We start from the raw sequence: 12,584 nt of genomic DNA, 5'->3' as shown, positions 1-12,584 counted from the left end.
TTCACCTGTAACCTGTGAAAATCATCACACGTAGTCTCGTAGATCAGGTCTCATCACGCGAGACTTCCCGCGTGGTTGTCTGTCAGTCTTCAAAGAATGACGCATTACAATAAATAAATCAAATGTATAAAAAGTAGTGACGTTTAAATACGTCCTAAAATTCTTATTGTAAAGTGCAAAGAGAAAACAGCCTGTTTAGTCCAGTTAGACTTCATAAAATGTTTTATTCAAAAATAACTGACGATGCTTATAGTGCATAGTTATGTTTCAAGTTTTACATTTCACTTTAGTTTTGGCTTACATGTGGGGGAGGGACTGCTGACTGAACACAATATACTGTGTATATTAACAGCTGAAGACACAGGAATAAGCAAAAGAAAACTATTAAAATGTACAACAAAGGCGAAAATCAGCAACTCTTTATGTTTTATATATTTTTGTACACATCTTATATGAGCATTCAGCTTAAAGGTTATAAGGTTTGATAGGAGGATGATTCAAAATCTATGTAACAAAGACAGAAGAAACATATGAGACAAAGAAATACATGACACATGCATTTGGCCGACTATCATGAGAAGGAAGCAGGGACATGGTTTCAGAGTGCTGCAGGTCTTGGCATTAATGTCAAAGAAACTTACGGCTGTAGCACAACACTGTCGGGATGCTGTGGTCCTGATGCTGAGAAAAACGATCGCCATGGCAACAACACACATCCCTTTTACTATGAATATGAACAGGTCAACACAGGACAAAGTCTGAGTTCACAGAGGGAACAGAGTTAGTTTAGAACACATTATTATAGAGATTTGCTTTAAAAACACACACTGGTTTATGTGAGATTACAGAAAGTAATTTAAAAGATGAATAAAACCACAAGACCTTTTAATAATAAATGTGTTGAGCTAGAAACCGTTAGCATGGGCTCATGTAGCTGTTGACCTCTTCATCCTTTCTGAGCGTGTGGGTGCGTGTTTGTGTGTTTGTCCGCCTGTCTGTGCCATGTGGTTTGAGCCGGTCAGAAATAAGCAGGATCAGATCAAGTGTCCCCGGGTAAATCCAGGTAAGCCACCGGTTGCTGAGAAGACGCAGAGCATTAGCGCGGTGACGCTGAGGGGCGGCTGACGCGTCCTGATGCAGGCAGGTGGCTTGTGGCTGTAACGTGTCACGTCTGACATTGAGCCGTGGCTTTTATGTAACGTCCGTTGACTGTTTCACACGAAACTGATCCAGTTACAGATAGAAATTTCAAAACTTTACTCCTGGATTTACAGTTTGTTAAAACGGTTATTGAACATATTGATTATATTTTTTAATGTCGCAAATCAATTTTTTTTCAATGAAAAGCACATTAAAAAGTTTTCAATATGAAATACTATATAACAAAAATCTCAATGTGCAAAATGTGCTAAGAACTATTTTTAATACTGGTCTCAACAAAACGATGAGCGGGTTTGTTTGTCAGTACTGAAGCAGCATATGAATCATCACCAGTCGAGTCCTCGTGTGGTTTGATTCACCAGCGTCCCTGTGCCTTTTAACCACACTTCGACCTCCTGCGATGTTTATGTTGCTCACGTACCAGAGAGACAAGCTTGGCGAGCTAATGGCAACAAGCAACCTTTGGACCTGTTCTGATGGAAGGAAATCCTATTATGTGTGCTGGACGCCTCAGGGCGGCCGCAGTCATGAGTAAATAGCTGGTAAATCCAAAGCCCTGCGGCCTTCAGAGCCTTCAAAGTCACTCGGCTGAGGGGTGCGGGTGGAGAAGGCAGAAAGGTCCCAGAGAAATGGCAAAAAGAAAAAAATCCAGTAGCTCCTTGCTTTGCGTGTTGCCCGTGCCTGGAGTTGTTAAAGTTCTACAGGCCGACGTGATGAAAAACCACAGCAGGCAGTGAAATGAAATGAGTTATTCTACCCTGATTCACTGATTCGTGACTAAAGCGTATTCGTCTCCAGAGCCTCGAGTGCGGCGGCCGTGTGGGAGTCCAGGGTCGGCCCTTAGTGGCAGGGGTCAAAGGGCAACTGACTGAGCCCGCCGTGCAGCTCCACGGACTCCTCCGACCACGACATGACGTCTCCCAGCAGGTGGCCGCCGCAGGACGCCTGGCTGGACACCTCGCTGGGCGTCAGCACCCGGGACCAGAACTGGAGGTCTGACAGCTCTCCCATGAAGGACTGGGTGGTGTCGAAGCGACCGCCCATCGTGTCCTGTGGAGAGTGACGAAGAGCTTGGTGAGAAAGATGGTGACATGAAGAACCGTTAGTGGAAAGAAGATGCAAATTCATCTGTCATGCGACGGCTGAAGCGTATTTTAATGTGGAGAGAGGCCTTGAAAAGCTCCCATACAGTCCAGCCTTCCTGCTCCTCTGCCCTTTAGCATTGTGCTATGCTAAAACTTAAACTGCGAGTCACACGAGGTGGTCTCCATGGAGCCTGTGACCGGCAGGAGACGGTACCTGCTCCTGGCCCAGGATGAAGACGCCTCCCGGGCGGATGGAGTGCCAGGCCGACAGGTTCTGCCCGGTTCCCTTCTTGGCTCCGTCCTGATAGGCCTCCCAGACGCCGTCGCGCGTCGACCACGTCACGCACACGTGATGCCACTTGTCGTCCGTCATGGTTATGGGCAGCGTCGCCGCCTGAATCCACAGATCAACAGCAGTAAAAACGCTGAGCTCAGCTCTGGTTCCAGTGAAACCCAGGTCTGGGTTCATTGAAGCAACGTGATGCTAAATGACCAACCAGACGCTTTGACGTGAAGCAGATTAGCACGAAAAAGCCGCTGCCTGTTCATCCATCAAACCTTAATTAAAGACCAAAATTAATGGGCATCCTGGAGCTCATCGATCAGCGTGTGACTCAGAAAACAAACATGAGGCTTTAGTCCTGCTGCTGAAGTCACTCCTACAGACAATTAGTCCAGTCAATTACAATAATCAGATTATTTGCTTTGCTGATTGGTTTGTTAAGCTCTTTGTAGAGAAACGGGGCGAGCAAACATCTGGGGCAAAGCTCGGAGAATGAGCGATTAGGAGGATGATAGAATGCATGAGCCACATGCACGTCAGCAGTCTGTTTCCTGGTGAGAAGGTCTCACTCCAGGTCCAGACTCGAACGGGACCTGCCCTGTGCATCACCTGCTGTGGCTCCTACCTTGTCATTGATCAGCAGCTCCATGGGGTTGCGGCCCCACTCCACCAGCACCAGCTCGTTGGCCTGGCCCTCCACGGCGTAGGAGAAGGGCGTGCCCAGCCCCGGGCCGGCCCCCGCCTTCAGCCACACACACAGCGTCAGGGCGAAGAGCTCGCTGACCAGGGAGCGCTTCATCCTGCCGTACATGTAGTTGGTCCTCATGGGGAAGTCGAGCATGAAAGCACTGGGACTCTTCAGCTTCTTGTGGGTTCCTGGGAGAGAAACAACACAAAGGAGTCAATGTTCAAGTCACTGTCAATTATTCATTAACTGGTGAAACTCCAAGTTAACAGTGTGTTTCAAATGTATCAGTGTGTGTGTGTGTGTGTGTGTGTGTGTGTCAGCGTGTGTCATTGTGTGTCACTTTGTGTCTGTGTCAGTGAGTGTGTCTGCGCGTGTCAGTGTGTGTCTGTGTCAGTGAGTGTGTGTTTGTGTCTCAGAGTGTGCCAGTTTGTGTCTGTGTCAGTGAGTGTGTGTGTGTCTGTGTCAGTGAGTGTGTGTGTGTGTCTGCGTGTGCCAGTGTATCAGTACCGTGATCACTGTTGCCGTTGTGCAACTGACTCAGCACCGTTTCCATCTTGCTGTGCCCGACTCCCTGCAGACTCGTCTCCTTGGCAGTGAAAGGCAGTCGGCGTGGCTGAGGAGGGTTGCCATGGTGATCGTCATGGTGGTCGTTGCCATGGTGATCACTATGGTGGTCGTTGCTGTGGTGACTGTCATGGTGAGCATCGTGGTGGTGTGTGTCATGGTGAGCATCGTGGGGGTGACTGTCATGGGGACTGTGGTGGTCGTCAAGGTGACCGCTGTGATGGTTGCCATAGTAACCATGATGTCGACTGTAGTGATGGTCATAGTGGTGATTGTTATGGTGAGTATTATGACTGTTGTGAGGGTGGGGCCCATGGGTACTGTGATGGTTATTGTGGTGGTTGTCATGGTGACTAGTACCATGGTGACTAGTACCATGGTGGTCGTCGTGGTGACTGGTACCATGGTGGTCGTCATGGTGACTGGTACCATGGTGGTCGTCATGGTGACTGGTACCATGGTGGTGGTCAGTGTGTTGGTTTTCATGGTGGATTCCACTGTGGTGGTCATTGTGGTGATCTCCATGGTTGTCGCCATGGTGACCGTAGTCATGGTGATCCTGGTAGTAGCTGTGTAGCTGCTCCTCCATAGCGCTAATCTTCCGCTGCAGGAGTTCTCGCAGGGAGCTGGAGTAGGAGCTGGAGGAATTCCTGGCCTAGAGATGCACACAGAAACATCCAGATGTTCATCACAGCCTGCAGGAGTCGACCTGCTGTGTGAGGTCACACTAGCTGTTTGCTGCTGCTGCTTTTAGTTTATGGATTACGCTATGGATTTCACTAAACAGAAAACTCTTCTTATCCAACACAATGCAAGAGGAAAATGTGTTTATCAGAAACAGTAGCTATAAATACTGTACAAACGTAGCCTCTCCCTCCGTTCCCTTTTCTGTTAAAAAGAAATCTCAACTGACAAAGAAAGAAAATGTTTGAGGTGTGAATCTATTGTGTGATACGCATTGAATGTCTTTGAAGCTTGTGCTTCTCCCTCTGACCCCTCCTCCTTCACCTCCACTGCTTATCCTCAGCTTCCTCCCCAGCAAATCCGGCTTTGTCCCCTGCCAGCACACGCCATGATTAATAGCCTCGTCAGGGAGGATGAGGCTAATTGAAGGTGAGCCCGGCTCGGGCCCTTCGGCGTCCGGCCAGAGGCTGCTGGCACACGCTTCCTGTTAGAGGAGGGAGGGACGGGGAAAATCTTGGCTCCGCTTCTGTTTTGTCTCGCACTTTCGAGGAAGATTGAAGGGGATTCCTGGCAGCGCTCGTCCCCGAGCGTCGCTGCGGACCACCGGCACTGCTAATGAAAGCTTTCATGGGCTGCGGGCAGCAGGGTTTAGTCTCAGTGTGACACCAGCTTCATGAATATATTATTACACGCCGTAACACCTGCATGTACCAGCTTTAGCTGCTGGAACACACTCTCACAATTATTGAGACATGTTTCTGCGTCCGTCTCGGCCCATAACCCCCCCCATGTGGTTGTTGGAGGAAGAGGTTGGTACGATCAGGCTCTAATCAGCTTACAGCTTCCTGTGTGAGCTCATGTTTGGCTACTGAAACCCAGTAACGGAGCTGTGGGCACTGAAGATTCAACACCTAAATGTTTGACTCGGACACTTTTTACCCAGTATCTCATGGGTCACCTGTCCCGATGAATCACATCCTTCCTGCACTGCTTTAGCACTGCACATTGCTGGCTGCTCATTGTGTAACTGAGCTCATCCCCTGAAGCAAAATATGGCAGAACAACCTGAGACTGAACTTTAAAACTACTGTGCAGAAAAGCCCTAAATAGTGAAACGGTTGAAGTACGGATCCCTTGCAGCTCTACGTATATGTGCCAGCGCCTGGCCGTGGAGCTAATTAATGCTAATTAATAGAGGCCACGATTCTGCATGTTCCCTGTTCCCTACTTGCTGCTGGAAGCATTGGGGCACCCACCTGTAAGCTCTCCAGCCGCTCCTTCAGGGTCTGCAGGGTCTTGCCCGTCTGCTCTGGGGAAAAGGAGCCGTGCTTGCTGTAGGACGTGTCCTTCCTGGCGTGGGCGTCCGGCCTGTGGCTGCTGTGGGAGTAGTGGTGGTCACTGCTGTGGTAGGCTGAGGGCCCGTGGTGCATGGCGGTGGGCGTGGCGTGGCCGCTGTGGGGGGCGTGGTGCTCGTCGTGGTGGTTCTCCTGATGCGTGGGGTGATGGTTGTTGTGGTGCGCTTCGTGGTGGTTGTCGTGGTGACCGGTGCTGTGGTGACCGCCGAAGCCCTCGCACAGCGTGAGCTTGGCGGTCAGCTCCCTGATGGTCTCCCGCTGGTCCAGGATGGTCTCCTTCTCTGCCGCACCAGGCTCTCGCGCAGGTGCAGGATGGTGGCTTTGGCCTCGTCGGACACGGCGCTCCGCCGGTTGCTGCCGTTGTGGCTGTTGCTGTTGCTGCTCGGCCCGTGGGGCACGCTGGGTGGGGGGTAGCAGCTGGCGTCTGCGTCTGGGGGAATAGGGGTGCAAACAAATTTGGGGCTAATGCCGTAGTCATGTTCTAAGCCGGGCAAAGAGCCGGTTGCTGCAGCACACGACAGGAAGTAGGAGAAAATGAGAGAGGCTCCAACCCACCGCTGGTGCCTCACTGACACAGGACTGATGTCTTTGGCCATAGTTAAATGAAATCCAAGTTGTTCTTCGAAAAGCGACCTGCTCCCAGTCCTCCCAGTCCTCCCAGTCCTCCCAGTCCTCAGCTCTATGTTGATGAACACCATGAACAGAGGTCACTGGCTTTGAAGTGGAAAGTGTTGAGGCAAAGCATGTCAACAACAACAGATAGAGTCTCCTCCAGGACGCGTGAGGATCACTGGAGCTCCGAGGCAGTGTTCCAGCGGGTGCTGCTGTTGGCTGCAGAGTCACCACAGGCTCCCTGCCTCCATGGCAGCTTTACAGGCTGAGAGAGAGAGCTGCTGCGCACCTACAGGTCCTTCCGCTGACTCCTGGACGAGGGCTTGGGCCGAAGGCCAGGTGAGCTCTCCTGGACCTCCGGTGTGTGACAGCCAAGAATAATCCTTTTAACTTTGGCTTCTAACCACCCGTCAGACCCCTGAGGGACAAACAAGCAGAAGGAGACTTAATGCAGATAGAAGAGGTTCTGCTTTTACTTACAGCAGCACAAATGATGGAGACTGGTTAGTAAATTATTTATGACGTGGTCGCTAATAATGAGAGAGGATGGAAGCGGAGAGACGAGGTTCTGTGAGGAGGCTGGGCATCAAACGGGGAACAGAACATGTGCAGCTGTTGGTTGGGTCCAAGCTAACACTGACCCAGCACCACATCTGACCCAGAGCGGCTCTGAACACGAACCAGAACCACAGGGTAAAAACGTTCAACCGGGAACCTTTCATGCTGGAGCGCTGATCTGTGCACCCTGTAATTACAGCTGATTAACTCATCAGCACAGAGCGAAGAGGAGGAGGGAGATGGGGCTCAGAAATAAAAAGTCACGTTTAGCTGCTGTTAATCAGTTAATAGGTACCTGCTCCTCCTCAGACGCTCGCTTCCAACAACCTAAAACTCAGGTAAAACTTCAGCCGGTGTTTTAACTATTCATCAGAGCCGACTACAGGTCGTTCAGCCGCCCACAGACGTCACCGAGGGGGAGGCTGCAGAAATCACATCACAGACAATTCATCCGGGCTCTGCCCAGTGCAGCCATTCCTCCAATGAACAGAGCGTGGGCGAGCCTCACCGGAGCCCCGTGACCCGCGTCCGACCCGCTCTGACGGCTGAGTTGGACCACACCAGGCGCCCGGACTCGTAAAGAGCTGCACTGTTTAATTAAGGTGGGAGCAAAACATCCTTGCAGATTACAGCGCCGTAATGTTTCCAGGCTGCTCTGATCTGGGGCTCGTTCAGAGAAGCTGCAGAGCGAGGTCTGACCCCAGAGCTGAAGACGTGAGGAGGCACGGTTCCTCTAAGCTCATCACCTCGTAGCCATCATCATCACGTCTCAGGAGCCGCACTCTGTGACACGACATGCACCGGAAGCAGCAAAACACAAAGGTCTGAAGCGAATCTGAAGCAAAGAGAGAGTCTGAACCGAGTCTGAAACGAGGAGCGAGTCTGAACCAAGTCTGAAAGGAGTCTGAAATGAGGAGCGAGTCTGAAGCGAGTCTGAAGCGAGGAGCGAGTCTGAAGCGAGGAGCGAGTCTGAAGCGAGGAGCGAGTCTGAACCGAGTCTGAGCAGAGTCTGAAACGAGGAGCGAGTGTGAACCGAGTCTGAAGCGAGTCTGAAGCGAGGAGCGAGTCTGAAGCGAGTCTGAAGCGAGTCTGAGCCGAGTCTGAAACGAGGAGCGAGTCTGAACCGAGTCTGAAGCGAGTCTGAAGCGAGGAGCGAGTCTGAACCGAGTCTGAACCGAGTCTGAAGCGAGGAGCGAGTCTGAAGCGAGTCTGAAGCGAAGAGCGAGTCTGAAGCGAGTCTGAAGCGAGACGTGAGTCTTTACCGTTTTGGCACCTACTCAGGCTTCATTCTGTGCCAGAGGTTCTGTTCAGAGGCTTGTGAGGATCAGATGAGGACTCCTCCAGCTTGTGGTGGATGTCAGAGTAGAGGACCTTGTTAGGAGGCGTTCAAGGCGACGTGCAGCTAATCTGATTCCTAAACACACCGGGGAGATTTGGAAGACGTGAAACCTGCGAGACACGTGGCATCAAAGCAAACATGAGCTTTAGCTGCGCTGATCACTGTCACAGTTACTCCAATGCTGAACACTTGGTCAAAAAGGATTTGATTCAAATATGTCACCTAAATCATCTATTAGAATAAAACAGCGTAACAACACCCTGAAGGTGCCTCGGACACCTCCTTGGCTCCGCCCTCCTCTGAGAGGAACGCACTAACAGGATTGCTTGGATCTGATGCTGTTTAATGAGGACTTGGCTGCAGGGTCTCGGCTCGGCCGTAGAATCCACCCCCGCCCACAAAGTCAAGTCATTGTTGTCACACGTGTCTCTGCAGAAGCTGTGGACATGAGCGTGACAGCGTGATCAGCATGTGGAAACCAATGGGCACAATTTCACAGAAGCAACTAAAAAAGAGGAGAAAAAAGGAGAAAGAGTCTCTGCAGCAGAATTCAACATTGACTGAGAATGGGTGCATGCGTTGAACGCGATGGAGGCTTTCTGTTCTCGGAGGTCACTCGTTCCAGCAGCGTTTTCTCACCGTGGAACGCTCTCGGCCTCGTGTGTGAACAGATAAAATAAACAGCACAGGAAGCTGAGGAGGCGGCGGCGCTTCCACCGCAGGATGAGAGCAACAGGTTGAACTCTGACAGAGACATGACCACATCCAAGTCAAAAGCTTTAATGCTTTGCTAATTGTTTTTTCATCTCATGGAGCACTCTCATGGAGTTTGGTTCAATGGCTACTTTAGAAGTGAAGTGAAGTGTACTTGGTGCTGTTTTAATTAGATTTGACTTTGCCTGTGAATCATTGCTGCAGGAAAGTGTGATGATAAAAATTACAATTTTGCACATGCACCCACCAACGCTGAAGCTGCTTCTCAGGAGGCAGAAGTCTCATATGCACCCATTTCATCTGGCCTCTGTCTGTCTGGCCTCACAGCAGCCAACGAGCAGGAGTCAAACCAAGGGCTCAGAGCTGCACGTGGACACGAGCACCCTGGGTCATCTGGGCCAACATGAGGCTCAGCAGCTAAAAAACGGCCCTGAGGCCTCCACCAAGAGCCCACGCACGGAGAATGAAACCACGACGCTTCTACAGTAAATATGAGAGCAGACATCCAGCCGCATGCTCTCACCTGGTGCCAAAGCGCACACACACACACACACACACACACACACACACACACACACACACACACACACACACACACACACACACACACACACACACACACACACACGCACAGTCAGTGGCCACTGGAATCACCTCTTAATAAAAATCCATCCAGTCTGACTCCAACTTCCTCTGTGACCTCCCCAATCCACACGTCGACTTCATCTTAAAATGACACAGTTGGTTTGATGTTGACTCCACAGCGAGTGTTTGATCTGAAAGCAACTCAACCTGCGTGAACGATGATAACCCACCGTATTGGTTCTGTTATGGTCCAAACCTGAGTCAACCCTCCAATCGTTCACCTCAGCACAGGCCAAACTCCGTAACACCTCCTGATGCAGCTCAGCTCAGTCTGTATATTTAGCTAAAGCTGCTGCTTATTCAATCAGCAGTTTGGATTTTATAACCCAGTCCGTCCACACAACTCCACTGGAGACACAACTAAAGAAGTCCCACCTCACACACGTCAGGCTGAAACAGGCAGAAGCTACAGCTGTGACGCGTCGTCTGCCCTGAAGCGTGCGCGGTTCTGCCATCACTCAAACAGAACCTGGAAGTCCTTGTGTAGAAACTGAATGCGGTTCAGTGCAGAGGACAGAAGCTCTCGTACCTGCAGCCTGCAGCTCGACGTCCTCCAGCTGGTCGTCCACCCAGCGACTGAGGATCAGCTTGGCTGGATTGGCTTTAGGTGGATTAACTTAACTCCCTCTCCTCCTCTCCTGCGTCGCTGCCTCCTCATTGAACAGACGCTGAGCCTCAGTAACCGGTTTGTGGGTTTTGATGACGCGCGGCCTCAAACAGCTGCTGATCAAATGAAGCTTTCTTCACAGAAACACACACTCAGCTGATCGCTCGCTGTCACATCCCAGAACTGGGTCAAACTCTATCTGAATTAAGTCCAATTACTCTGGCATCTATTGAGGATTTAGCTGAGCCCTCAGGCCTGAATGTCAGCCACGCCTCTGTTTACAGCAGCAAACACCTGATCACCAGCGGAGAAGCCCGGCGAGGTGAGTGCAGGGCTACGCATGCAGCGCGTGAAGGGAGGCGCCCAGAGTGATGTCGTCACACACACACACACACACACACACACACACACACACACACACACACACACACACACACACACACACACACACACACACACACACCCGGTACTGGACCGTGGAGGAGCAGCGCATGCAGCACCGTGACGGAGCCCAAACGCTGGAGTGAAGATCGGGAGCTGGAACCAGGTGGACTCCGAATCAGAAAGCAGACACGAGAAACTCACCAACGCTTTCCTGAAATCACAGTACAACTAGTAACAGTGTGTTAGAGCACAAACACGTGGGAGGAGTGTGATGTGTGGTTGTGCTCCGCTGAGCGTTGATGACTTAACCTGACTCTTCAACCAAAGCTCCTCTTCAGCCTCAGCGCCTCTGACCTCCTGACCCGGCCGGACTAAACCCACTCATCACACTCTGATGTAAAACACTATATTACAGGAAGGACAGAATAAACCTTTCAAAATAAAACAACCAAACAGGATTTGTCAATAATCTGTTACGTGTTCTTTTTCCTTGGCTACGTTTCATTCGTGACACTTTAAGCCTCAGCAGCTCAGGTGTGATGACTCTGAGCTGCACGAACTTCAGGCTCAGACCTCGCACGCACACAGCTCCTTTGTTGTGTGCTTTCATAACTCAGCTACAACTCACAGGATCCAGAAGCCTCTCGGTTTCTGCAGCTGTCGCTGACGACAGTCGGCTTTGTTCGACCATAATTACCAGAACGCACCATCAAGGAAGCGGAGCGCTGTTTACATGATGATTCTGGACGATGACCTCAGGTCCGCGCTGACGCACATGCACGATTGGTGTAATTGTCTTTTGCACAATAACAGCTAAAGATGAAAGATGGCGGCTGATGGAGGGAGCGAGCGGACGAATAACAAGGTCACAGCAAGAGAGAAGAAGAGAACGAGCTGCTCAGCAGAGTTTGTGTGTGAGTCACAGTGAGAGGAATCCAAATACCTGGACCTCCGGTTCGGGCTCCTCCGTCACTGCTTCGATCAGCACACAGGAAGGAATGAGGGAAAGAACAGCTGTTCCAGGACCCGTCCGGCTTATCCTCCGGTTCCTCCCTGCATGTGTGTGACGTGAAGCCTTGTCTCAGCAGCCATTAACTACATGAGCACATTTGGCCTTTGACCGCTGATAAAAACAACAATTCATTAGCTGATGACTGACGTGTGTTAACGTGGTCGAGGCTTCATTTCCATCACTGTCTGGGTCTGCTTGTTTGTTTACATCCTCTGCCTCTGTCCTTCCATCAGTCTCTGCCACACACACACACACACATAGACACACACAGACACACACACACACACACACACACACACACACACACACACACACACACACACACACACACACACACACACGCACACACACACGCAGACGCACGCGTGAACGCACGCACACGCACAAACACACACACGCACAAACACACACACACACACACACACACACACACACACACACACACACACACACACACACACACACACACACACACACACACACACACACACTGTTTATCACAATGCCAGGCACATCTGACTGCAGCATTCTCCCGTCGCCGGGTTTCTCAGCAGCGACAGGACCAGACACTTGCTGATGAAGAGGTTCACAGGTTGTTCAGTGAAGCTCGCTGCACTGGACAGTGTGTGTGTGTGTGTGTGTGTGTGTGTGTGTGTGTGTGTGTGTGTGTGTGTGTGTGTGTGTGTGTGTGTGTTCTGAGCGTCAGCCCTCAGTGCTGCTGCTCTTCGAGGTGACCAATCTACAATTTCCACTTCAATCAGCAGGATGTGGCCTCACAGCCAGAGCTGAGCCGCCCGTCCCCCCGGGGCAGCTTTAATGTCATTAACAGGTGGAGGGCAAAAATAGACACACACACACACACACACACACACACACACACACACACACACACA

The 12,584-nt window shown here is 51.0% G+C and overlaps 1 pseudogene; it reads right to left on the bottom strand.

Moving 5' to 3' along the window:
- Positions 1–204: 204 nt before the first annotated feature.
- Positions 205–12,011, bottom strand: LOC114866100 (neuronal pentraxin-1-like; annotated as a pseudogene).
- Positions 12,012–12,584: the final 573 nt, after the last annotated feature.

The sequence above is a fragment of the Betta splendens genome, chromosome 11, assembly GCF_900634795.4.
Source record: "Betta splendens chromosome 11, fBetSpl5.4, whole genome shotgun sequence".
NCBI lineage: Eukaryota > Metazoa > Chordata > Actinopteri > Anabantiformes > Osphronemidae > Betta > Betta splendens.
The sequence above is the reverse complement of the archived record's forward strand: the minus strand, read 5'-3'. Positions and strand labels throughout refer to the sequence as shown.